Source organism: Pempheris klunzingeri, chromosome 20, assembly GCF_042242105.1.
Source record: "Pempheris klunzingeri isolate RE-2024b chromosome 20, fPemKlu1.hap1, whole genome shotgun sequence".
NCBI classification, from domain to species: Eukaryota; Metazoa; Chordata; class Actinopteri; order Acropomatiformes; family Pempheridae; genus Pempheris; species Pempheris klunzingeri.
The window spans coordinates 8477728-8503592 of NC_092031.1; the positions used below are offsets into that span (position 1 = coordinate 8477728).

The 25865-nt window shown below is 42.4% G+C and overlaps 1 protein-coding gene across 1 annotated transcript in view; it reads left to right on the plus strand.

The window, feature by feature from the left end:
- LOC139220412 (zinc finger MIZ domain-containing protein 1-like) overlaps positions 1–25865 on the plus strand; it is a 108512-nt gene that overhangs the window by 19871 nt on the left and 62776 nt on the right. Inside the window, exon 2 of the mRNA XM_070852511.1 lies at positions 9609–9708. The gene's annotated coding sequence lies outside the window, so the exon portion shown is untranslated. The remainder of the gene's footprint in view (positions 1–9608; positions 9709–25865) is intronic.

Sequence of the window (25865 nt, forward strand, 5' to 3'; positions counted from 1 at the left end):
TTAGGAAGAGGAGTCAATCATGACTCCCAAGGAACATTTCAAAAGAAACGTCTAATCAGAGGGTTTGAAATTGTATTGCGTGTGCAGATAAAAGCAAGTGGAGACTAAACGATACCTGCAATACATCTATCAGTTTACCATTCACTCAATTTTGGCAGTGTGTTTGGTTCTCAGTGTTAACAATACATTATTTGCTACAGAACTGATTTGTGCCTTGGACTGGCTTCATCTCTACAGGAACAGAGGCTGACAGTTATAGTAGTTTTTATAGACGCTCACCATACCGAAGTGACTGAAGAAAGTCGAGTCGTTCGAAGTCACGTTTGATGACTTGAATCACTGGATGTACTCTCCTTTCAGCTCTGTTTTGGTCTCCACCAACCCCTGAGGGAAATCTCTGCCTCTTTAGCAGCTAGATGCTCCACTGTGTTCGTTGAATAGTTTCAAACTTTGTCTGAGTGCCTGTTGGTGCTGGGCACAGATTTTTTCTTTTGGTTGAATGCAAGCTGCAGGTGGAAGTGACGTTGTGTTGAGACTGAACCAGAATAGTCCTGTTTAGAAAAACAGTGAGCTAAGAGATGCTAAAACACTGAACTGAGGAAACTGCATAGTTAATTTAGTGCGGGTTTGTCACTATGAGCCAGATGAGTATTTAAAAAGATAAGTCCAATGATTTTTTTTGCATATGAACTGCAAAAATGATATACAACGAATTACTGTTACCCACCATGTGTTAGCATCTTGTTATTAGTATATTATTCTGCAATGTGTATATTAGTATGCAATGGAATGCATGTGAATATGGCTTATGCGTTGATTTTGGGTTTTCACATCCTCATAATTCAAGATAACTGTTAAGGAACAGCTTGAAAGTGTTCAGCATTTGATTGAATTCTTAATTTGTCCTTGATTGATGCTGAGTGTGCAAGAACATATGGCTCTTCTGTCTGTAATGGCCTGCCGGGTTCTGATGTTTTGCTCCAGTAAGCCGCCAGACATTTCTCAGCCAGCTTTGCCTTTGCTACGGTATGACACATGAAGAGACCGCAGATGAGAATCACCTGTCTGTGGTGAGCCCCGGGAAGCAGAGCCCATCTCCTCTCAAGGCGGGTTGTCACTGTGGCTATTAAGACTAATAGCAGCTGCCTGTGATAAGCACAGTTAGCTGAATTCATGACCCGAGTGGCTGGAGCGGCGAGATCATTTCCACTTGTGTGTTTTTCTGCTGATGCGTTTAATTTTTATCCTGTCCGGTGCTGTGACACAAGAGGGAAACCAGAGAGTGCCAGAAAGAGAGGGGAAAATAGAAAGGGAGTGATGGAGCCTTGGGTGAAATATTGATTGGTACATTCCAGGGTGAAAGCAATGCAACAACAAAGGTACATTATATGCTCTCATGTGACACACACACACACACAAAAAAACTCTGAAATGTTGATTGTATAAGACTCAAGTCCATCCATCTTTTCTCACTCATAGTTTTATATTTTCATTTTTATCGCTCATGGCAAATGACATAAAATCACAATAGTTACATTGAAGGAAACATCCAAGTTGAGTGGTAAAAGTGCTTAAAGGGTCAGTTCACTCAAATTACAGCAGTACACATTTTTCCACCAGGTGGAATCTTGCAGGTTTTTGTCACCACTCCAAACCAGTGAAGGTAATTGAAAGTCTGTGAGTGATGCTCAAATTATTGGAAATTTGCATTTCAAATATTCAACAGCAATGAACAATGTCCTTGTCACATAGGATAATTCATACACCTTGCTGTGAATAGGTTTTACTGCATAAACTAAACCCTTTTGCACATTCCTGTCAGCATCCTAAGAACCTTGAGCAGGTAAGAGAATTAGTCCACATTACTCCCAATTATGACTCTGACGGGCACCTCTGCACAAAACAAAATAATAAAGCACAACTGTGATGTTTGAATGAATGTTGCAAACGAGACCCGCAGAGGAGGAGAGTAAATGTGGAGTAGCAATGATCTGCTGAGTGTATGGCTAATTATTTCTGTTTTTAATTAGTATTTATGTTTAACATATTAAACTGTTTTTTTTTTTCCCTCATCTCTAAAAAGCTGCTTCCTGGAAAAAGGCTGTGTTTTCCGATCATTTGGATGAACTGGCCCTTTAAGTCAACAATGATTAGATGAGCTGTTTCTGATATGAGGCATTGCTTTACCTTTTTACCCTAACCATACCTCCCAGTAGAAACCAGACAGATAACTGTCGAGGATCACATGCCCGTTCCCCTCCCTGCCTCCCTCTCTGTCACCACATGGCCGGTATTAGCCGATTTCCCAGAGATCACTGGAGGATGCCGTCGGAGCACTTGTGCTCTTCTTTCTCCTTCTCATTCGCTCTGCGTAGAGTGGCCCGCTTAATGCATTGTAATGGTTGACCATTATTTACGCACGGGATAAACAAAGAGAAGCGAGGAATTGATGGAGTAATCCACTCCCGCAGTCATTAGGCATTGAGATGGAGGAGCTGGTGGGAGCAGCCTCCTCCTTGTGCCTCTCGAGTTGAGCAGCTAATGGAAATGGGACTCATTAAGACACCTTATACTCAGACGCACCCAAGATCATGAGCAATTGCTAATTGATTGTCGTTAGCGCTCTTGCAATGAGACGCTCTGCCTGTTTTCTCATTTGTTATGAAGGGCTTTGTTTTCTTCCCCCCGTCTCCTTCACTTCATTATTGATGTTGCTGTTTTTCTTTCTCTTTCTCTTCTCCCTTTTGCCTCGAGAGTCCTCTGCTACCAAGTCATCTTAACACTGTTTTACCTGGTTATCTGCAACAATCCCAGTCCCGAGGAATCCCACATGTGTAAAATGAGAAGCATTTCTTGTAATTAGATGTTAGTTTTTTTTAGGTTATGTTTTAAAAATCAATATCCGAGACTCACAGTGATAGTGTGTGTGTGTGTGTGTGTGTGTGTGTGTGTGTGTGTGTGTGTGTGTGTGTGTGTGTGTGTAAAACACACATGCCATGGGCTTGTGTAAAAGGGCGGATGTAGAAAATGTGCTTGTGCCGGCATGGTCATGGTTGAATAGCAGGGAGAGGCAGGTCTCCCTGTGATGCTTCACTTATTGGCTCTGGAAATTCCTTCCTCTTTCCTCTGGAACCAGCAGATTGTGTTCATCTCAGCCTTTAATCATTTTTTCCCTCCCAATAGTAATGTGCTCTCTTTCCTCTCCCCGGATTCCTCTGTGTATATGTCCACTCCCCACCTTTCTTCCCTCTCATTGCTGTTTCTTTTTCCTTATTATGAGACAGAGGAAGAAAAGATAAGGGAGGGAGATGAAGAAAGGGGCTGAAAAATGCAAATATGGAGCCGTGGTTCTTTCTTGTGACAGATCAGGCCTCATTACACCCAACTCTCCTTTGCAATTGGCTCAGGATGATCCCCCCCCCCCCCCATTTTCTCTGGCTTGCTTGTCTCCATTACATTATGAAGTCTTTCACCTCTAGTAAACCCTCCTCTGCTCCCGGGCCAGTGAAACGGTGAGAACCGCCAGGTGACCACAGAGGAATCTCTGGCTGCAGAGCATGCGATTTGCTTTGCAGATGAAGCAGGACAGACTAGGGGAGGTAGGGGGCATCATTTTTATGTCCGTGGTCAGACGGTGCAGCATTTCTTTGCTTTAGCGCTCTGCCAGCAGCCTACACCTCTATCTCTATCTCCCTCATGGGAGTTGCTACCACCTTCTCGCTCTGATAGGGAAAGACTGAAAACAAAGGAAGAAAAATACAGGCGCCCTCTTGGGCTGCTCTCGCTTTTGAAACAAGATATACTGTAGAGAGAGGAGGAGGAGGAGGAGGAGGAGGAGGAGAAATAATATTGAAGCCATCAATTCATGTAAGACTTGCATAAGCATCAGCTCACTCCTTTTGAAGTAGATATACTAAGGTATTTAAAATGAAACTCTGGTTTCATACAACTCAGGTCTTTTTTTATGGTTTTGGCCATTATTCCTACTGGTGAAAATAACAAGTTGGCTAGTGAGCTAGAAGACCTTCTTGCCCCTCTTCAGTAACTGCATGAAATGACAATACTGATCAAATAACACAGTACAGAGAGAAAAGAAAGAAGTTTGCAGAGTCTGGCTAGCAGCTATCTTACCAGGCCTCTAACAACGAGCTATTTGCGAGGATGTGGCGATACATTTCACTGTGTCACTTTCTGGTTGTAACCAGATCTTAACTGAAAATTATTACATTGACTGTTTGCTGGAAACATCCATCACAGTTTACAGACTGACCAGAGGCTCAACTTTGACCTACCATACTTGATGTAGGATAGTTGTGTCGTCATGGCTTTCCTGCGCATGGAGTGATTATTATTTGAATGTGCACACTGTCAGTTGTAGTGGTTTGGATATCCTAGTTGAACTGTTGATTTGACTGCTCATTTCTTGTCCTGTTGGTCTTTGTATCTTGGCAATCATTTTGATGAGTGAACTATCAACGTAACTACAAACTGAAAATCCAAGTTGTAACAAACCTTTAAATGAACCTTTTTAAAAATTACCCTGACTTGAAAGAGAACTATTTTCAAGATAATTTCATTCAATTGTTTTGCTTGTTTAGGCATCCCACAATACAAACAACTGATGCTAGAGGGCAAACACATTGGGAAGTTTTACACAGCAGGAAGTAAATTACCTGCATTTGCATGAATAAGGCACATAATTGGTAGTTGCTGTGATTCTGATCTAGTGGCACACAACATATCACTACAGTGCATTTGTGTGTGTTGTATAGGTTATTTGTGTGTGTGTATGTGTGTGAGAGGCTCCACATAATTACAGCAGCAGTGGTTAACTAGGCACCGGCATTTGTGTTAATCAGTAGAGAGTGAAGACTGGGGAGCTAACTGAGCTGGTGTCTCATGCTCTCTAAATGTATCACGCTAAAAGCCATTATCTCTAAACCCGTAATCATCACTACAGCGCTCAGTCACTGCAGTGACGTTTATGGCGTTGGCCTACCACAACATGTGACTCTGTCTAATGTAATCATTCCATATGGACGTCTTCAGAGACCTGCAGCATGTGTTGTGTCAGCACAGTACCAACAGTATATACAGACATTACAACCTCGCCGCTCTAAAGTACAAGATTAGTACTTCATTAAAGGCTTTATGTGGGTTTGCAATACCTCGACGTCCCCACTAACCCAATTTTACATGACTTGTTAAATAACTGGGTCACTCATGTCTGTGCGAATGCTGTATTGATTTCGCTGTTCCCAAAAAAATGCATTTTCTTCCATCACCATTGGCCATGACACTAAATTCCAGTAGCTGAGCATCAGTGTGGTCAATAGCAGGTCAAAAGACATCTAGATGTCTAAGTTACATTTAACTGCTCCAATGACCATATTTACATGTGGTTATGATCTGCCTTACATTGAAGTTTACGTCAAACCAAGTTATTGAAATATAAATCAACAGATTCTTGTATAGTGAAATTAATCATTAGTTGCAGCCCCGAGTACTATACAAAACATGTAATTTGAAAGATTGATGAGTTATCGACCTTTATCCTTTACTCTAGTAAAATAAACCAATTAAAGTGCTAATGTCCCCTTAATGAATTTGTCTTAATCATGTCATTAGTGTACGTGTAAACACACTGACTGTGAGGGGCTATGATTGCCAGCGTGTTTCCACCATCCACTCTATCCTGTTTTTATCCCTTGAAAATGAAAACCTGCTCCTCCGCTGAAATCTATTACAAACGACTGGATTGTCACTCTCGTATCTGCTGTTCCAGCGTTCCTCCTTTGACTTCAAGTGTCTTTGTGAGGTGTCTTTGAAAAGCTGAGACACGTATCTCGGTTGATCTTGCATGTCTTGGGTATATCAACAACAGGAAGCAGCCGAAAGGAGGCGTTGTGATTTCTGTGCCAATGTAGCACCAAGTGGAAATGGATCTCTGTTGAGGGAGGTGAATCTAAGGTCAAAGGTTTCAGAGCTGGTATGAGCCAGTGTGATGAGAAGCCGCCTTTTTTCTTTTTCTTTTTACACATCTGTTTTTCTCTATTCTTCAAATCATTGCTACATCCAGTATTTGTCAAAAGGCATGTGGTTAAAAAATGGAAAATAATTCAAAAATTATTTTGAAGGTCATTGAAAATTTTGGAGAAATTGTCACTCTGCCATTATTACTGTCACTCAACAAACAGCATATTCAACACAGGAATCTAAGCAGCTGTGCATGTTTATGTTTTTGAGCTATTTTATCACCTCCGCTTATTGTTTCCGCTGTTTAATTGAGGCCAAAGCAACTCTTAAAAACCTACTTAATCCTTTTCCTGTTCCATTTGTTCACATTCTTCAGAGCCATGAGCATTCAAAACCTACTGTATTTACCAGTTAAAATGCAAATGTGGCCCACTGGGAATAATAGCCCCAGAGAGCTGGCCGGGTGGACAGACAGCCTGTGGCTTTCAAGAGCTTTTCCCACAGCGTGGAGAGCACAGCTAGGTGAGAGTTTCTCCCCAGGTGCCCCACTCCTGCTATTGTCCAGGCTTAGCGGGTGGCGTTCAGCTCCCAACACCCGTCTGACTCACCAGCGGGCTTCGTGACCACTTTGCGCAGAATGGCTGTCCTTCATGCAGCGAGTAAAACCCAGTGCTGCCCAGCTCCAGTGGCTGCAGAGACAGTGGGGATTTTGACTCCATAAGGACCCAATTAAACCTGGGAGGGCCTCTCTGAAGGAATAATAACAATGATAAATGCACCTCTGTGGCCAGCTTAAAAGAGGCAGGGAGAAATGTTTTATTGTGCTGGCCTGTCTTGACACAATTTACTCCAAGCTTCTGTTTTTTTGCAGTAGCAGGAGGTTTAAAATCTCACCTTGTGAAAGTTTTTTTTTTTTTTTTTAGGAGCAGCCTGGTGTCATCCCTTAAACATTGTGATGACTTGGCTTTATGCAACATCAAATCCTCTCTGCATGTGCTTTGAATTGGCTTGGGATATAGTGACTCCCTGCCAAAAGTACAAATAATGTGTGTGTGTTTATCTGATTGTGTGCAAGTTGCATTCATGATTATAGAGAGTGTGTGTGTGTGTCTGTATGTATGAATAAGATGTGGACTGGATTTCTTCTATGTGTGTGTTTCACTTAATCAAGTTGTCGATTTACAGAAAATTCATCAATCATAGTCATTACTCAAGTCATTTAAGTCATTTATCAAGCAAAATTGTCAACTATTTGCTCGTCGCAGCCGATATTGAGAGATCCAGCAGATTTGAGCCGTAAATTAAATATCTAAACAGTTTGGAGTGTTGTTGGACCAAATCATTATCATTAATGCAAATAATCTGAATAAACTTGAGAAAACAAGAACATCATTTCAAGTTTTGGAGCATTTTGTTTTGAGTATCTTTTTTTTAAAATCGTTTTACAGTAGAGAAGTGTTTTATGTCATGGTTTTAAAAAGTCTTTATTTAGGGTTCACTTTGACATAGAGAAGATATGCAGTCACTTGAGACTCGAAGTGTGTTTTCCTCTGTCAGGTGGTAATTCAGAGAAAAACTACTTTAATTAGATAACAGGCTTCTGTATTTCAGATTTGCACTTTGCCAGCAGTTTGTCAATTACTGCTTGTGGTTTCATACTGCCAGTCAGTCTTTGTCTGGGCGCTCGAGCCTCCTCCTCACCGCGCTGCAGAGCCGTGTTATTGTACTTAAACAAATCAATTCTGTTGCAGTTGAGCTTTTTTTCCTCCATCCCCCGTCATTATGAACTGTTTGCAGTGCAGAGCACATTGATTTTTCACAGCCCTGGAAAAGCTGTTGATGAATAGCACAGAGGTATCTGGGGAGAATCTGGCTTTAAAAAGGAGGCACCCAGCGTCAACCCCTCCTCCTCCTCCTCTCTCCCGACCCATTGAGCCCCCAGCACTCCTCCACTTTCTCTTTTCAGAGAGCGGCACTTCCAACAGGGGAAAAATGCTGCCTGAAAAATCTTCCAATGATTAAAAAAAAAAAAAGAGGATTAAAAAAAGTGCAAGGCACAAGGGGCCTTCTGCCTCTGAATGTGAAAATACACCTTGTAGACAGTTTTTGTATTTGGAGCATTAGCCTTGTCATGTCAACCAAAGTATGAGCTCAGGAGAAGCCAGAGGAGTTCTGGTTGGAGATAGAAATGGCGATCATGCTGTGTGTCACCTGACGCCTGATGAAACTGATGCACAAGCAGGATGCAGCTATAGACCTTAAGAGGTGGAGGGGATGCGGGCGGAGAGGGTTGGTGGGGGAAAAATGGTATTTGTCACATACTTACACACTCCACACATATATTGACAAAGCTAGAGCAAACACCCCTGAGACATTTTTATTGTTTCTTTTCCTCCACTATTTCACTCAGCTCCTTGAGATTTCAACATTTGAGGACTGAAAAAAAAAAAAAGTGTTTCTTTGACACCATAAATATGACTGTCGTTCTCTTTACATACAAAGAAGAGAATTTAAGGAACAAATAAAAAGGCCAATTGTCTGTTTATAACCTTTTACCTGCCGAGACCCCTGCTACTTTAACAGATGACCATCTTGAAGCATCATCTTAACCCAGACCCTTCATTCAAAGGGGGGTTAGCCGACATTCTACTCACCCTCTTATGACTTGAATTATATCTTTCAACATCCAAATTTGACTTTTTTCTTCACATTTCAGGCCTTGTGGAAAAGCAAATTTAAGTACCATCACTTAGAGAGTCTCTTATTCTTATTAGCAACTTATTCAAGTATAGAAATTATTGTAAAAATATTAAGGGCTTTTTGTTTGCTAACTCTACCTCATATGCGAGCCGAGGGATGCTTGATTTATGGAAGGATTACACATGCGAGAATCCAGCCTACCCTTAATATGCTAGTAATTACAACTACTCACAATGATTAATTCACTAAGGAAAATTAAGTCTCTGTACTTATGTGCTTTGGTGAACGTAGATAAGACACGGTTATTAACTGTGTGAGATAAATCAAATTTTCTCTTTATTTAAAATCATGATTTAAAGTTTGGTTATATTTTAGTGCTCTATTATTATCTGGGTTGTTGTTTTAAGTCTTCAACTGGCTTATGTGCAGTGGATTCTAACACTCTCTTTATGACCCTTTGAACTTTACCAATAACTAATGTGGTCATTGTTAAGGAACTGAAAGTCACTGGGTGTGTGTACGTGACCTGCCAGCCCAGGCTACGTGCAAAGCTAGAGTGAAGGCCGCACTTAATAGGCTTATCTGTCAATTGGTAGTGTATGCTGAATGTGTCATGGCAGCGAACCTACTCTGTGGTTGATGTTTATGATACCATACCGATCATGTGAAGTATCGGTCGCTCTTTCGATTCGTCCTCCATGGCCACGAGAGCGTGAAGGGGCTTATCTGTGTGGGGAAGAAGTGTATCGCACCTAGAAAGGCACAGACGGAAGCCTCTCGGAGCCTGAAGGAATCTGTGAGAAGCGAAATCATTGAGTGGGCTTGATTTTCAGGAAAAAAAATGCTAATGTAATAATTCAGTGTTTGGAAATTGGTGTATAATGCACCGGTGATTGATGTATTTTCCTTTTTTCTCCTCTGATTTCTCTCAGGGGCAGAAGACGTGAGGCGCTGAAGTGTTTCTCCTCCTGGTGTGTGAATGGGTGGGGGGGGTCCCTCGTGGTGAAGAATCAAGGATTGAAGTCAACACAGGTGAGTCATTTTTTTTTTTTGTATGTACGCGGTGGAATCGACAGTAAATTTAGTTTTAAGTTGAGTGCACAAATTTTGAATTAATGCATTAAAGCTGATGTGTTGCTGAAGCAGCGGGAACTGAAGTTACAAGTTGTTGTGGCTACTGAGGATGTTAGCAACAGGCTAGCAGCTGTGCTTTGGTGTCTACAGTGAATTCATAGCTTTATGCTAATGTTATTAGGTAGTCTTGATCATTTAATTTAACTACTTCTCTAAGGATTTGCTCTCATGACAAATCTTTAACATGAGGCTCAACTTTGGTTGACTGCTCCACAAAGGAGCAGTGGTCTGCAGACAGTTATGAGACAGGAGTTGGTGGTACAAATAGATCTTTTAACAACACTGTGTTGTGGAAAATCTTATTCATTATTATACATAAGCAATCAAGCTAATGAGCTTGCTTATTGATAGTAGGTAGTAGTGGTAGTAGTAGAAATTCAAGGGTAGGAATTACTCATTTGTATGCGAGAATTGAATAAATTTAATTAGCTAATAGTAAGAACAAATTCTACTTACCTGGCTCTATAAGGACCTTCATAATTACCTGAAGTGTCGCTTTGCCTGATATTTCTGGAAAAGAGGTTGCATCACAATTTGGGATTAAACAAAGCTCTACTGGAAACAGATGTCTGCCTCCCCTGCCACTGCAGCGATTCAAGGGCTACAACTTTGTTTGCTCGGACATGCTCTGTCCTCCACCGTGCTCAAGTGTCTTTGGTAAACATTTGATGGCAGCAGTTTGTGTGTGGCCAGCGTCGGCTCACCCTGCAGAGCACGTTGATTTCATTAGGAGCTCCAGGGAGACTATGAGCAACAAAGTGCGCAAAGAGACGTTGCGTCTTTGTATGTTTTTTGCTGAAATCCGAAGTCCATATGCAGTCTGACGAATGTACACACACACACACACACACACACACACACACACACACACACACACACACACACACACACACACACACACACACACACACACACACACACAGACGGCCATGGCTATCGTCTTTACCAGCAAGCCCCCTGTTCATCCTTATGCAACATGTAGCTCAGTGTACGTTCCACCAAAGGGGAGAATTATGTCGTGGAAAAGGAATGTAATTGGTTCGTCCACTGTATTATACAATGCAGCTATGGCTTTATGGATTAGGAATTGGGACATCCAGTATAAGCACACACACACACACACACGCTGAATAGATAAGAGTGGTTAATCTTGATTAGAGCAGTGTGAATGCTGAGAAATACGGTGCCCTGACAAACATCTGCCCGCCACACAGCTGAGTGGGATAAACCAAAGTGATTATTGTGGAAATGTCAGGCGAGGTAGACGGAGAGAGCAAGTGAAACGAGGGATGGGGGTGGATATGACATGAACAGGGGCATAACATGAGTGCCTCACAGTCACTACTCTCTCTTTCCTTCTCCATGACAGATTTTTCCTGTCGATGTAAGGTTGCCTTTGTGGAGGGAAACTCTAGCTGGGTTTGATGGAAAGGCTGCAGTCAACAGTCTCAAATAGAGAAGTGTGATCTATGAGGTTGATGGCCGAATACAGAAATGTGTGTAGGGCTGTAGCTAATGATTATGATTGCTCGTTTTATCCATCCAACAGTTAGAAACCAAAAGATATTCAGTTTCCAGTGATATAAAACAGAGAGAGACAGGCTGGATAAATGACTTCATCGAAATTGTTTTCAGTCAATAAGATAATCGACCAATTGAATTGACTAGTTCTTTCAGCACTTAGCAGTTTTGGCACCCAATTTCAGTTCAGTTAGTTGATGTCTGAAGGTTGCCAGGTTGGTCTTTGTCTCTGCTGCACCACACCAGTGTAAGCCTTAATGAATAATTGCTTTCCTCTGTGAAATGTGAGGGGTGCAGACATTCTGTTAACCTCGCTAAAGGAAAAAAGGGGAGGAAAAAAAATCCCCTTCCTGTCAGTGGTCTCTCTTTTCTTTCTGTTCTTGTGAGATCTGGAACTGATAAGTGTGAGGCCTCTGGTAACTGAACAGGAAGGATAGAGGGCCTGGCCTCGGAGCCCCTGCCTCTGCACACATGTCCACCTCCTCTGCACGGGCAAACAAAGAGAGCAGAGCCTTCCACTTAACTTCCAGCTTCAAAAACATTTAAGCCTATTTGAAGGATTATTATCACTTGTTGGAGTGAACTCTTGTTCTAAAGAGATTTCTGTTGAATATAATAACAGGGAGGCATTTTGATGAAATGGACCCCTAAATTAATGCTTCACACAGAGGCACAATCACAACTCCCTTGTTCCGCTGACCAGTGTTGCATCAAGTGGAAGTACTTTATTAAACAAGCACATGGCAGAGCAGTGAGAGTTTAACAGCCCAAACAACCAGACGCCTGAATGACAAGCTGTTAAACTGATAACCATGATGGGGCTGCTGTAGTGTCTATACATAGACACTTCCTGAAGCACGTGTGTGAAGGGAAAGAAACCACAAACAAAATGTAACGTAGAAAGACTCTCTGGCTGTGACACTGGTTGGAATAAGCTGTCAAAGAGAGGTATAAAGATCAGCTCCAAGGAATGTGAGAACTGAGCTAATTTTGGTATTATAAAAAGAGTTGTGTGTAGGAACAACTTTGCCGAGCTTGCTGTGCAAACAGAACAGGCAGAAGAACATTTGTGATGTATTTACTCCATGAAAACAGAAATTACAGACAGGCTATCTGTAAATTCAGGATTATAGATATCAGATTCCCCGAAGTTAGTGAAAGATAAAAGTGCCTGGAAAAGGAAAAAGGAGATCTGTAATCTTTCTAATGATAATTGTCCAGGGCAGGACTTCTATGATTTTTTTTTAGAAATCACCAACTAGATTTTGAAAGTATCCAGCTGAAAAGAATCCCAGCCCCTTCATCCGGATCTCCCTCCAAAGCAACTTCCCCAAAACACACGAACACACGCCGCCTGATTACTGCTGGAGAACGAATCCACGACAAAGAGCGGAGAGCAAGGCCTGGTTGTCATCACTAACCATATCCAGCCTCCTCATATCAAAACACTTAACATTATCATAATGAATGTAAACAACTACATGCCTACTGTTACACAGCTGTCAAGCTGTGTCAGCCTTTTTCTTTCAGATTATTTGATTTATTGATTTCTGTTGGGATGCACAGAGAATTTCAACAAATATTACAGAAAATACTTCCAAAATGAAGCTCTAGAAAAGCTAGGGTTTCTTTAAATTTGTTTGTGTAATTCATGCTTCATGCCTGCCATGTGCCATTGTTTTGACATTTTTGTGCCCTCCATACCACGTTAACATGGTCTTGACTCAATAAATCTGAAACAAGTCGTTTAACTTGCATGTCTGGGCTATTTTGTTCTCTGCTGGTGCATTTTAGTCCTGCAGATAACAGGCCAAACATAGATGATGTGACTTGATACCAGGGTATTTGCAGTGCGGCTGCCATGGAGAGTGATAGACAATGTTTTTGTTTTTGTAGTTACCTAAGCCATCAGTGGTACAAAACTATTTTATTTCGCCTACATCTAAGAAAAAAAGTCCTCTTACTAGATTCAAAATTGTGTTTCTACAGAAACAGTAGTTATAGTAATTAAAGTGGCGTGTTGCAGCTTCAGTGTGGGTGCAATTATTACTATCGGGTGGATGTAATGGGACCAAAACCCCTAAACACCCAGTGGAAGGCACTGAACAGCTCCTAGTGATCTCTTAGTCTCTTAACAGTGAGTAATTATCTAAGGATTTTGCCCTTTAAAGCTTTTGTGTCACCGTGACAGAGATGATGCAGACTATTAACTCAAAGGTTCATCATCGATGTGTGGCAGATGAGTGGAAAGATAGTTTTCCTGTACACTACTGGGTGAGTAACTTGGCTTAACAACAAAGCACTCGAGCCAGGTTGCCGTCTTTGCAACGTCTTTGAGATCCATCTACTATCTTATCTTTCTGGCTTTTCCTCAGTACTTAACGCTCATGTGGAATTTCCATCTGATCCCATCTTGTTCTCTTCACAATGCCTTTAGTTGAAAAGTTTGCAACTCTGAGGCATATCTTTTTCAGGGCTGAGACTGTGGCGGAGATATTCCGGGGTGGTATCCTTCGCATGAAAAAGTGCAAGATAACGTTCCAGGGTGACAGCTGAATTATTAGCCCATTAGTCACCAGCGAGAGAAAGAGGTGGATGAACATGGCATCCGTCAAGAAAGTGCCTCTTTTTTGCAGATAGCCTCCCCTAACTGCTGCCCAGGAATCTTGTAAGTCTCTCCCACTGATGTAGGAGCTGGAGGGCCGGGGTCAGGGAGCAGAGCTGGAGCAATCCTGGTGCTCTGTTGCTGCCGATGACCCAGCGACTGTCCTAGGAACAGAGCGGCGTAACAAAGTGTTCTGGGCTAAAAATAGACACAGCGTCAACCCCACTTTCCCATACACACATACAAATGTAGCCGCACGCGCTCTTGCTTGTACGTGCACCCCAGACCGGTGTGGTCGCATGTCTTCAGAGGTGATCACAACTACTGGTGATAGTCGGTGACACGCCAAAACATGTTTGATTGACAGGGTGACTGCGGCGGTACAAAGTGTCTGTGTATTCAGGACAGATGTTCTCCGCAGCATGCTCTGATGGTCTGAGTTGACGTACAGCAGGAGGAAGCCATTAAGCAACACTTGGCTCAGAGAGGAACTTCCTCACTGCTCTGTGACCCTGTTGAATCTCCAAGCCTCCTTTACATCTCACGTGTCTTTGAATGAGCTATCTGCCTGGTTCTACTCAAACAAAGCCGCTGTAAAGCAAACCTAGAGTGTTGAACAAATGGAGTGGCGCTTGCTTCCTTTGATGCAAAATGAAAGCTGATATCCCTTTGACATGCCTTCCACGGATAACTTGTCAATTTCCTGCTCATGATGAATAGCTTGAATAAACTACGCTTCACAAGCCAACAAATTAATTAATGGCATGGCTTAATATGTTTTAAGAACACTTGGCTTTGAGATGCTGTTGGCTCGTGAATGGTCTACCTCAATGCAGCTTCTTGAAATACGACCGCATTAACAAGCCTTTCTTCTGCCTGGTGCTGCCATATTATTACATCTCTCTTTGTCAGTGAAAGCAGTTCCAGTGGTCTCATTAGGTTGGTACTGTCTTGTTGTAAAATATGACCCAACAAGCTTGACTTGACTCCACACAGCTTCTGCTAAATGTTCTATTTGTAATGTGTTTGTTTAAAGCTAATGAAATGGTGATAGTGGCAACGCTGCAGGGACTTGAATTAGCCCATCAGCTGATCTGACTGCCATTCAAGTGGCCCAGTTTGACGATGTATTCACAGCAGGAGGGCAAATATATGCCCAGACCCCAGTTACTCTGGTTTCATTTGAAGTTTTTTTCACTACTGTTGTTTGTTACTTATTATGTCTTCCCAGCTATATTTATTTGACAGACGACAATATATATAGTTAAAGCAATTCTAATCATTCTCACAATGACGGTGTATCAAATCACACATTAACATTAGATAAAGTAGCTTAGCTCAATGCTAAGCTAATGTATCAATGTGGCTCCGGTTTCACGTTGAACAGACTAATATTAGAGTGGTATTGATCTTCTCATCTAACTCCAAATGAGCGTAGTTTCTAAAATGTCAAACGATTCCTTTGAAGTTAACTCAGCTGCAAATACTTAGGACCTTGAGTTGAATTTTGCATGTCAGACATTTACTTATAATTGAGTGTCTTTACTTCAGTAAAATGATCTGAAACTAATCCACAGCTTTTAGATATTTAGCCACGGAACATCAAGATAAACAAATATTTTAGTATTTGCAGATATACAGCACTTTGTCACCTTTTAAAAACTGTAAAATTAAGAATTAGTTTCTTTGGTTCTTTCAAAGGCTTTGATATAAAATATGGTTGATATTGCCAATTTATCTCTTCATGCTCTGTAGCATGACTGAGTGTTATACAATAAAGTCAGATCTTTTTGAAAGCTCAGGAATTCGTGGCAGACAGGCTGATAGTCATCAATTTCAGACTTGTTTGGTAATTTTTGGGATCAAAGGCGATGATGAGGATGATGATACTGATGCTAATCCCACTGAAGGGGATGATTGAGTCATCAAGGCAAAACAGCTGTCTTGTGTGCCGCCTCTCCCCCCGCTAATGGCTGATGATGACGGTATCAGAGTGTAAGCGAGTGCAATTGACAGTGGAGTTTGAGCTTCTTCAGGGAGGAGGGAGAAAGGCAGAATCTGAGCAGAGGGAAGCAGGCAGCAGGGTGGCCATGAAACATTCATGCACCTGGGGACTCTTTGCATAAGCAGGGCAAGCTGAGCCAGTAATGAAGTAAAGAGCAGAGGACTTTTAATGGCTCTGTTTGTCCTTTTATGAGATCAGCTTTAGTCTGGCTTCTTATATAGATTGCATTAAAAGTCTAATTGCATACACTGATTGAGTGATGACTTGTACTCGCAAGAAAAAAGGTGCTGCCTGCTGCAGTGTCTTATAGAAAATATAGTTTACATTTGGAATAATCTAATTGTGGTTAGCTACAAGATAATTGGTAGCACAGGTGTACGGCTGGTTATAGCTCAAAGCCGGACAGCAGAGGGTGAGTTATTCCCAGCCCTCGATCCCTCGGACTCGGACTGTTGACATGACAACAAGGCACCAAATGTGGACATCCCCAGTTGTGCCAGTGTAACAGTTGTCCCTCCTAAACTCATCCTGCTCAGCGGCTGCAAGCTCGCGAAAGGACAGAAAAGGCGAGAGAGGAGCACAGGAATGGCAAGATGAAGAGCAGAAGACGGGAGGAGTAATATTTAGACAGCTGCACGTGTAGTGCTGCGTATCGCTGTCAGAGCAGGGGGGGGGGGTTAGAAGTGGAGGGATATTTCGGTGTCCTCAGCGAGGCCCCAGACAAACTCCGGCTGCAGTATTGATGTCACTGCACCCCCCTGACAGCGGACTGTAAATCTGTCGCAGTCATCTATAGACTCTCAAACACCTGCTACCTCCGTCCCGGTATCATCACAGTATATTATCTGTGTGAACCGAGTTAAGTGAGAGAACTTGTTCAAACATGTTTTAACGTTAATCCGTTAGAGAAACCTCTCTGAGAGTTCACTGTCAATGTCCTCAGCCCTGACTGGCGAGGCGCGGTACAGTAACGGTGGTTGTGTGAGACAGCTGGTCACATGTCTGCGGTCCTGTGCTAGACTGGCCCTCTGCCTTGAGGTGGTGGATGGCAGCTGACTGCTCTGATTCACTGGGAACTCGGCTTGTGTGTTGTGTACCTCACAATGAACTGACTCATCGGGAGTTGACGGCGAGCTTGCTCAATGCCCATCTCTCAGCCATCTTACTGGAACTTTCTGTTTGACTCCTTTGTTGCCTCTGTGTTTTGATGGAGACAGTGGTCTTTTCTCATGATGTATTTTTCTGCATTGTTGGTCAGTTCCCCCCCCCTCCGCTCCTCACACTGTGCTTCATGTCACTTCTCTCACACTGCTGTCCTTCGGAAGGATGTAGTCTGCCAGTCAGTCGCTAGTAGCTTCTAAGTGTGAAACCAGTAACTCAAAATGATCTTCAGCTCCCGAGTTTACCAGCTAGTCACCATTCAGAAATACAAATGTCTGAGAGAGACTGCTGCTACTTTGAGTTAGGATTTTAAAGCTCTCCTTTGTCTTGACAATTGCAAAGTAAGCTGCAAAACGTAGTTGTTCATGTTACAGTGTAATCTACAACAGATTTTGAAGTGTGCATATTTGATTGGCCACTTCATTGTGCTACTAGATTTCAAAAAAGTTTATCCAGATTCTACTTTTTTGCTAGACAGCCCCGCTTATTTCTGTTTTCCGATGTCTATACCAGCACGGTGGTCTCGTTGAAATGAATGAGGCTGCTTTCTTTTTTTTGACTGTTTCAATACCAGCCTCAGATGGAGAAAATTTTAATATTTCACTATTTAGAAGCAAAAAATCTGATCATGATGGTGGTAGAATTGTCTGCTCACGCCGTGTTTTTTGTGCCTCTCTGCTTCCTTTTGAAACTGTTTTCTATTTAGCCACGCGATCACCGCTGAGTAACCAGTGTGTCTTTGTGCTCGTCAATAAGCCGTTTTTGCTTGCTGTCAACACTCAGAAACACAACATTAGATTTCTACCTGCAGTTACTCACACTCCCCAATCACATAATAACTTGTGCAGCATCCGCGCAGCAGCCACTAATTGCTGCTGGATATTAGAGCGAGGTCTCTTAAGACACTGACCTTGCTTTAGCCAATCATAACAGAGCGTGTTACCGGGTTGAGCTCTGATCACAAGAGTCCCCACAGCACGAACAGGAGGAATTAATTATTCAGACTGGCTGCTCGCACGTTTTGCTGGACACCATATTTAATGACATCTATAATGGCATCTTTGTGAGAGATTAATGGCGATGTGAGACTATCAAAGCAGAAAAATGCACAAAAGTCCAGCCAGCCAGCTCTCTGCGTGCCAGGTACAAACACAAAGGGAATGATGGGTGTGAGCATTTTATGGCAGCATCCAGATTTTTTTTTTTTTTTCGGTCTCAAATTCATCACCTAGGTTCTTACAAATCTGTACGCCTTGTCCCCCACCATGTGCAATCTGGAAATTTTGTGTCAAACTGACATGCATGAACCTATAGTAATGAGATTTGCTTAAATATTTATTATACAAGGAAATGGAGAGGCAAGAGATTAGAGCCTTTCCGCACAATATTTACATCTCTGCCACCACTGTTTAGCTTCCACCGCTCGAGGAAAAGGCTGAGTGTTATAATGATCAGTAGTCGGTTTTCCCCTGACCTTTCATGAGACAGGAGAGCACTTCAATGGATTGAAAATGTTTTCATGTTTGTTAGGAAAAGGGGAAACGGTGCATTTTTTTTGTCTTGGCATCCTCTTCATCCCTGGATGATAATTTAAGTTTTTATTTCTTTAGGATATAAATGAGTTGTTTTTCTAATGATCAAGCACAGCAAAGAAATTGTTCTCTTACTGAGGAGCAGCGTATCCGTTGCTTCGTTGAGGCACATGACTTTTCTTTATCAGTGGGGAGTTGACATTCAAGGCCAAACACTTAAAAAAGGTTGAAAACTTGAGTCAGTATTATAAGTCAAAAATTTGTGTAACACTAAATCTTAAGTTTAGTAAATATGCTCCCCATTTTACCTTTTTCAGTGATAATAATGACACAGTGGATGGATAAATTGATACATTGATAGATGACATGGCGTGGCATACCAAAGATGCTTAGTAAAGAAAAACTGCCAAGCGCTGCGGCTCTCACAGCTTCCAAGCGTATTTGCTAAGCAACAGCAAGGTTACTGACTCTGGTTACATCTGCATTATGCTAATGTGATGAGAGCAGGAAGCCAATGTAGACTAGTTGCGTTGGATCGCTACGGGCGCACAAACGCAAGAGTCATCATGCAAATTTAGCAAGATGGCTGATCTCTCAAAAACAAAAGTTTAAGAAGAGATAAGCAGCCAAACCAGACCACACCTCCAGTGGGAGGCCAGATTCAGATGTTGAGCTCTGCTCTGATATTTCTCTCTAACCAAATGTTGTTATCGCGACCCGTGTGCAAACATGCAAACAATCTGGCCAGTGTGTTTCCAGTCACATGGGCCTGAAGTGCTGGAGAGTCAGCGTGTCTGTCCTGGTATTTCCTGAGGCTTCGTAAACATACACACACTCTCCCTCCCTGTCTCTCTCGTCTTTCTCTCACTGTTATACACACACAGACCAGGGTCTATTGATACAAACAGTAATAATGTGTGTAACTATAATGATTTTTTTTTCATTTGTACGGCAAGGAAAGTGTTTTACAGGGCAGAAGCAAAGTAAAGCCTGATTGAAAAGATACTACATAACAATGATGCAACTTATTTTACACTGTAGCTCTTTGTTATTTGGAGTGTCTTGGCTGAGGGATCTTTGGAAAGAGATTTTTAATCTCACGGAGCCTTTGCTAATTAAGTAAGACTACAATAGATAACAGTAAATATTAGGTAAAATGTGGTGAGTAATAGAATATATAAGTTAATATGGTCAACCCTACCACTATCCTAGATCATTAATTACATTTTTTAGCTTGTCTATCTGACGTTTTTTCAAAATAAGACTCACTGTAAGTGCAACTGTGTGACTTTGCCTTAAACTTCTGGTGGCTTCTGACTAAGAATAGAGAAGAAAATCAGAAGGAAGTGTGCACTTCTCCTTTTTTCATTCTCTCATCCTCATCAAGAAATATATTTACAGTAAATAAACTAAAAGAGGATTAAAGCTCCGAACTGTACACCCATTAGATAAATCTTTAACTACAACCATAGAATACAGTTTAATCCGCTTCTTATGCATTTAGCTCACTAAAAGGCGTATTTTTAGCAATTACACCATCATCACTAAAGCCATTAATGGATGTTGTTTGTGTGCTAGTATGATTATTGCGCCGGACTTTGCCAGAGCATGGCCATGCATTAAGTCATTACTCAATTTAACCAGTTGAAATGTCTGTGCGTGTGTGTGTGTGTGTGTGCGCGCACTGCTTCATCTAATTGATTTGGAGTGTTAAAGTGCAAGGTTCAATGAATACTCTAATCAAAACCTTGGAGGCTGCCGCTAAATGGTAAAGAATGATTTAATGTGTCTCAGGCTTTTTTTTTTAAGCTCACAGCTTTAAGTGGATTCTTCTTCGTGTTTTAGCTTTGTGGCATAGTCTGCAGAGGGAGTTAATATACACACACCGAAAAGGCAAATGTTTGGATCTAAAGCTGTCAAGTTGGAATAAAATTAAATAAACTGAAATCACAAGCCGTAAGCCCACATTTCAACCTCCGTTAAGTGCTGTCAGTATCTCTTGCCGCTAATCTCCTTTTTTACCCATTTAGTTGCCATCTAACACAATTTCATGGTGTTGATACAGAATCTAAAAATTCAATAGCTGAGCATGTATGCTGGGATTATAATTTGGAGTCTCTGTGGGGGATGTAGGTCAACTGAAAGGCTCTATTTCCTCAAATATTGTAATCCTCATTTGTTCTGCTTTTTCACCAGAAGCACAGCTTTGAGGTCTTTGTCAGACTACAATGCTCTGGGCAGGACAGTGGCTCTTAACGCTGTTGTCTTGTTTCCAGATGATGGTTTCCACTTGCGTGCCAGTTTGCTTTCTGACATTTCCAAATCATTTTTACTTGCTTTACCTTTGCTCTCCCTTTTCTAGCAGTGCAGGCCGAACACTGGAAACCACAGCCTCAGTATCTCTTGTTTTCTTTACCTTCAGCTTGATCTTTAACTCCTTGAGTTGTCCAGTCTGCTCCGCTGCAGCGCACGAACCAAAGCAGGTCATGTTTTACTGGGGAACAGGGCCAGCAGGATATACCCATTTAACCTTACTGGAGACCTGCAGAGCACAGAGAAAGGAAGTCATTCATTTAGGCTCGAGTGATAAAGCGTGGTAGAATAGTTAACTCTGTCTGTCTTTTCATTGATAAAAAAACTATTTTCTCCATCACTTTCCCAAATGGTTCCACTAATTCGCTGTAATAACTGCCAGACTCAGCTAACTCATTTCGTGCCTGTTTCTCTGTGCTGAAGGAATAGTTATGTGAAACCATGCATGAACATAAAAAAAATTGATTTGTTTATATATCAGTATCAGTAAGCTTCAGTATAATGGGTTTTTGCCCTGATTCAGAGACTAAAGTGATGTATCTTGTAGGAGAAAAAAGGGGACGGATCACTCTACTCCGTGGCATATTCATATTCCTCTCCTGTGTTGTCTAAACCTGATAACAAGTACGGCACAAGACAAGGCTGTCCATTGTGGAAAGAGCTTTTTCAACAAAAGTCATTATGCTGGATCAATGCTCACCAGAGAAACAGCAGGCGCTAACGCCACACACAGAGATGGAGGACTGCATCAAAACATATTACAGCCCTAGGCTTTTTTTTGTGATGGTTCAACAGGCCAAGGTACATACCACATACCTGCAATTATGTGGATGTTTTTATTCAGCTTGCAGAATTTATCTAATGTCTGCCATAGCTTTATTAAAAGTGACAAAAAGACATTAAAAAGACATGAAATTGATTTTGAAGGATGGATTCATCCATTAAAACACCTTTTCATACATGCCTCTGGTACCATGCAGATAGTTTGGGTTTTATTTGTCCGGGCTTTGAGATATCTGCCTCCAACTGAATACAGTGGAGGTGAATGGAATTTAATATTTGGTGTTCACAGCACTGAAAAAATGAGTAATGGCTAGGATTGTGCATTTCAAGCAAAAATACTATCCTGTAGCCACTGTGAATTATTCGGGGATTATTCAAACTTTGTGTGTCGGCCACGACAAAAGATTTCCACAGGTATTGTTTCTGCGGTGCCAGCAAGTAATTTTAACACATTACTCGCCGCCTGTGGTGTTCTGGCCGACACCCCCTGTGTGGATCTGGTTATAAACACCGAACCAGTGACTAAACAAAGTTCTACTTGTTGTGTCCACTACACCGCCACCGCCATGTGATTTAGTATTAGTTTGAGTTAATGTGAGGCTTCAGCAGTACAAAAATTTCCTCCTCTGTGGTTTATTGTCCCTCTGCAGTAGCTCAACAGGGAAGCACTATCTGGGGAAACACAAGGGGGGAATATTGACCTAAAAATATCCATTAGATTTGTCTAAGTCAGATTGCTGAAGCCTCATATTAGTTTAGCTGAACTTTTGAATACACTTTTATGGAAAAATAGGGCTGCTTCCATTTGAGATATGTTAAAGAGGGTTCTTTGTATGGACACTATGAACAGGAGGAATGGTTTACTCAAATAATAACTCTTATCGATGGGCCTATGGGTATATGAGTAGTGCTTGGAGATTGCCTTGAAACAATATAAATATGTTCTTTAGCTGAGAAAATGTGTTTTTTTTTTGCAATTTTGGTGAATCTTTCAGAAAGGGAATCCTCACATCAGGAAATGAATGCGCATGCACTCTAATGTCGTCCATTCATTAAATTATGTCTGCCAGTCTGTCTTTGTCATTAGCCTGCAGCCTGTCTGGGGCGGCTCCACATGACAGCAGCATGTGTATGTATGGACAGGACATTTAGCCTTTCTGTTTTCTCTGTCTCATCTTGAATGTTTATACCCACAGGTCAAATTTGAACTTCTCATTAAAAAAATAAAGTCAGAAGGTTGCGTAGAGGGAAGTAAGTATTTTCTGGTTATAGCGGACGGAGCTTGATGCTCTGAAAAGTCTCTCTCCATCTGTCTGCATGACTGCTTGGTACATGGAGCTATGTGGTGGTGGATCTGCTCGAGGGGGTTGTAGAGGAAAGTGGGGTGGGAGCAGGAGAGGTGGTGGTGGTGGGGAGGGGGGTGTTTCTGTAAATAGCCCACCCTGCGTTAAGAACCGGCATGCCGGGGCTGCGCTCTGTGCAGTCCTGACCTCACCAACCAAGCCGCCGCTCACATTTCCTCGCAGCGCGGGAGGCTGTGGAAGTCAGCGCTGACTGTTTCTCCACTTTATCCAGGTCAGATCTGATCTACTCTCACTAGTAAAGCACTGACGTTCGTGACCCCGGTGCCCCCCTCACTGCCAGCCAGTGTCAAAATAACACAAGCAGCTCTGTGGAGGGCTTCTGCTGCTCTGCCTGCTGTTATGAAATCATGCTGCCCTCATTTGGGTTTCCAAGTATCTACACTCGGATACATTTTCAGATCAAAACAAAGTGTCAGCTCGATTTGATTTCTGTATTTCTCCACATTAAGCTGTTAAAAGAGAGTTTGCCTCGCAGCGTATGTGCAGTGGATATATGTGTATGCTTGAAAGTAGGTCATTGATTTGGAACTTGGACACTGATTATGTGCTGGCCTAGAAATGGGCTATAATCGGTGTCTCTCATACCAAAACAGCTTTTCATAAGTGGCAGTTATTTCAAGGTCAGGACAACAGTTGTGTCTCATTGCTACACTTACATACAGACTTTATCTCTTTCTCAGTTTCCACAGATTGCTGATTCTAGAATCTGTCCAATCTTGTGAGATTGCTCGCTTTAGGATACATTACCACTGAAAAAAAGACTCTAAATATCCTGTTCGTCTCTGTTTATATGGAGCAGGATGTGCCAAATCTGCAGACATGCCCTGGTCTGTCCTTGATGGGGGTTTGATGTGCTCATTCAGATGCCATTTGAGCCAATAATGTAAATATTCGTGGTCTTTGAACAAGCCAAGACGTGATCTAATCTGTCTCCGACGTAGAGTCACCAGCAAACTCTCCTGGAACACGTGAAAAAAGCAAGTTTTCCTCATGACCATGTTGGAGTAAATCTTGCATTCAAAGCTGGGAATTAACTGTCAGCCAGCATCATCACAACTCTCCCTCTCTGTCTCCTTCTACAGCTTGAAGCAAGCGCTGTATTAGCAGTGGATTTTCCCAAAAAACCCTCAGGATGAGGCCTTGATATTGTTTTGTAGATGTAGCTGGATATAGATTCAGCTCTGCTTACAGCATGAGCTGATATTCAGCTTGAAAAAACTAGTTGTACTCTCTGCGTGGTGGTTGTAGGAGGTCAAAAGGGCATGTTTGTGTACTTCCTGTTCCCTCCCGTAGTCTTGGCTAGTGTGCGTCAAGAATAAACACTGGCAGCGTGCTAGCATGAATGGAGATCCCTCATTTTTTAAGTGGCCGTGTTCCCTTGTGTGGTCTTGTGCTGTTGCATATTTAAGGGAGCGTCTTTTCATAATGATACCAGGAAGAACTGGAAAGAACAAATCTGAGTTTGCATATCATCGTGGGTTTGCATGAGTGCAGTGCTGCAATCGTTCCTCCTCCCCTCCGTGTGTCCCACATGAAAGATCTTCAGCGTGTGCCTGTTTAAATGAGCTCTCGCCATGTTTGCATTTGTTTAGGCAGAGAGGCAGAAACCAACAAGCAGGCACAGACAAAATCCTATCAAAAAATGACATCAGCCGCAACAGCTGCAGGCTGTGGCACTGGGAGGAGAGGAGGGAGAGAAGGGGAGAAAGAGAAGAGAGAGAGAGAGAGAGAGAGGGAGGAGAACAATTGACCAGAAGCGACACGGGAAAGAGAGGTGACCTGATTGCTCAGCTGGCCAAGAGCACGGGAAGGAAGCAGCAGGAAAGGCTGGTCGCCTCAGTCTGGCCTGGCTCTCTGCTGCTTCTGGTGGGTCCCTCTGTGGCCTTCCTCTCCTCCCTTTCCCCCCTCCTCCCTCCTTCCCCTCCTCCGCCTCCTCCCGTCCTCTTTCCCGCACTGCTGCCTGTCACGGCTCACTACATCGGAACAAAATGATCAGCTCTCACCTCCTCATGAACACGGGTCATCATGGTAGCCATGCAAAGGCTGGGCCCTTTGTATTAGATAGGGATCACTGATATCTGGGAGGAGGAGGAGGAGCTGATGCAGACAGCTGGAGAAGTCAATATTGTTTTGGTTTTTACAGCACATATATGCAAGGGTGTTTAATTTTTATTATTTTATTTATTAGAGATGGCCTTGAGGTTACCAATTTTGCGGCACTATTAATTCCATCTTGTCGCTCTCGAGGAATTATTGGATGTGTGCGCATTTATGATTCCTCTCTCCACAAGGAAGCACGTCAAGTACCTCTTTCACAGTTCCTGTAGCTCATAATGTAATTAATTCTAATCGCAATCATCGTAATAGCTTTTCAGATCAAATACCCAAGAGCGGTCCTAACAAAATAATCCATTCCTCTGAAAAACAAACACCCAAACTCTCTCTCTTACACCCTCTCTCTCTCTCCGTCTGTGTTTGGCTTTGGCTCTGAGAGAAGAGCAGTCAGTTGGACGGTGGTGGTGGGGGGTGGCATCAGAAAACAGAAGGACCTGCACATTTGCATACCTTTTTAGCATGTGGCTGAGGGAGCCTTTATTAAATTCAACCCCCCTGTGGGGTGGGCCCAACCATGGCGGGGGAGGGGCACAAGGGCTGAGAGGGAGGGAGAGGAGGGGTGGTCGCATCTTGGAGACAGGAGGCACCATCTGAGCCAGCAGACAAACAATGTTTCCAGACACGAGAACAAGGTGGCAGCAACGGCAAAGTGGTTT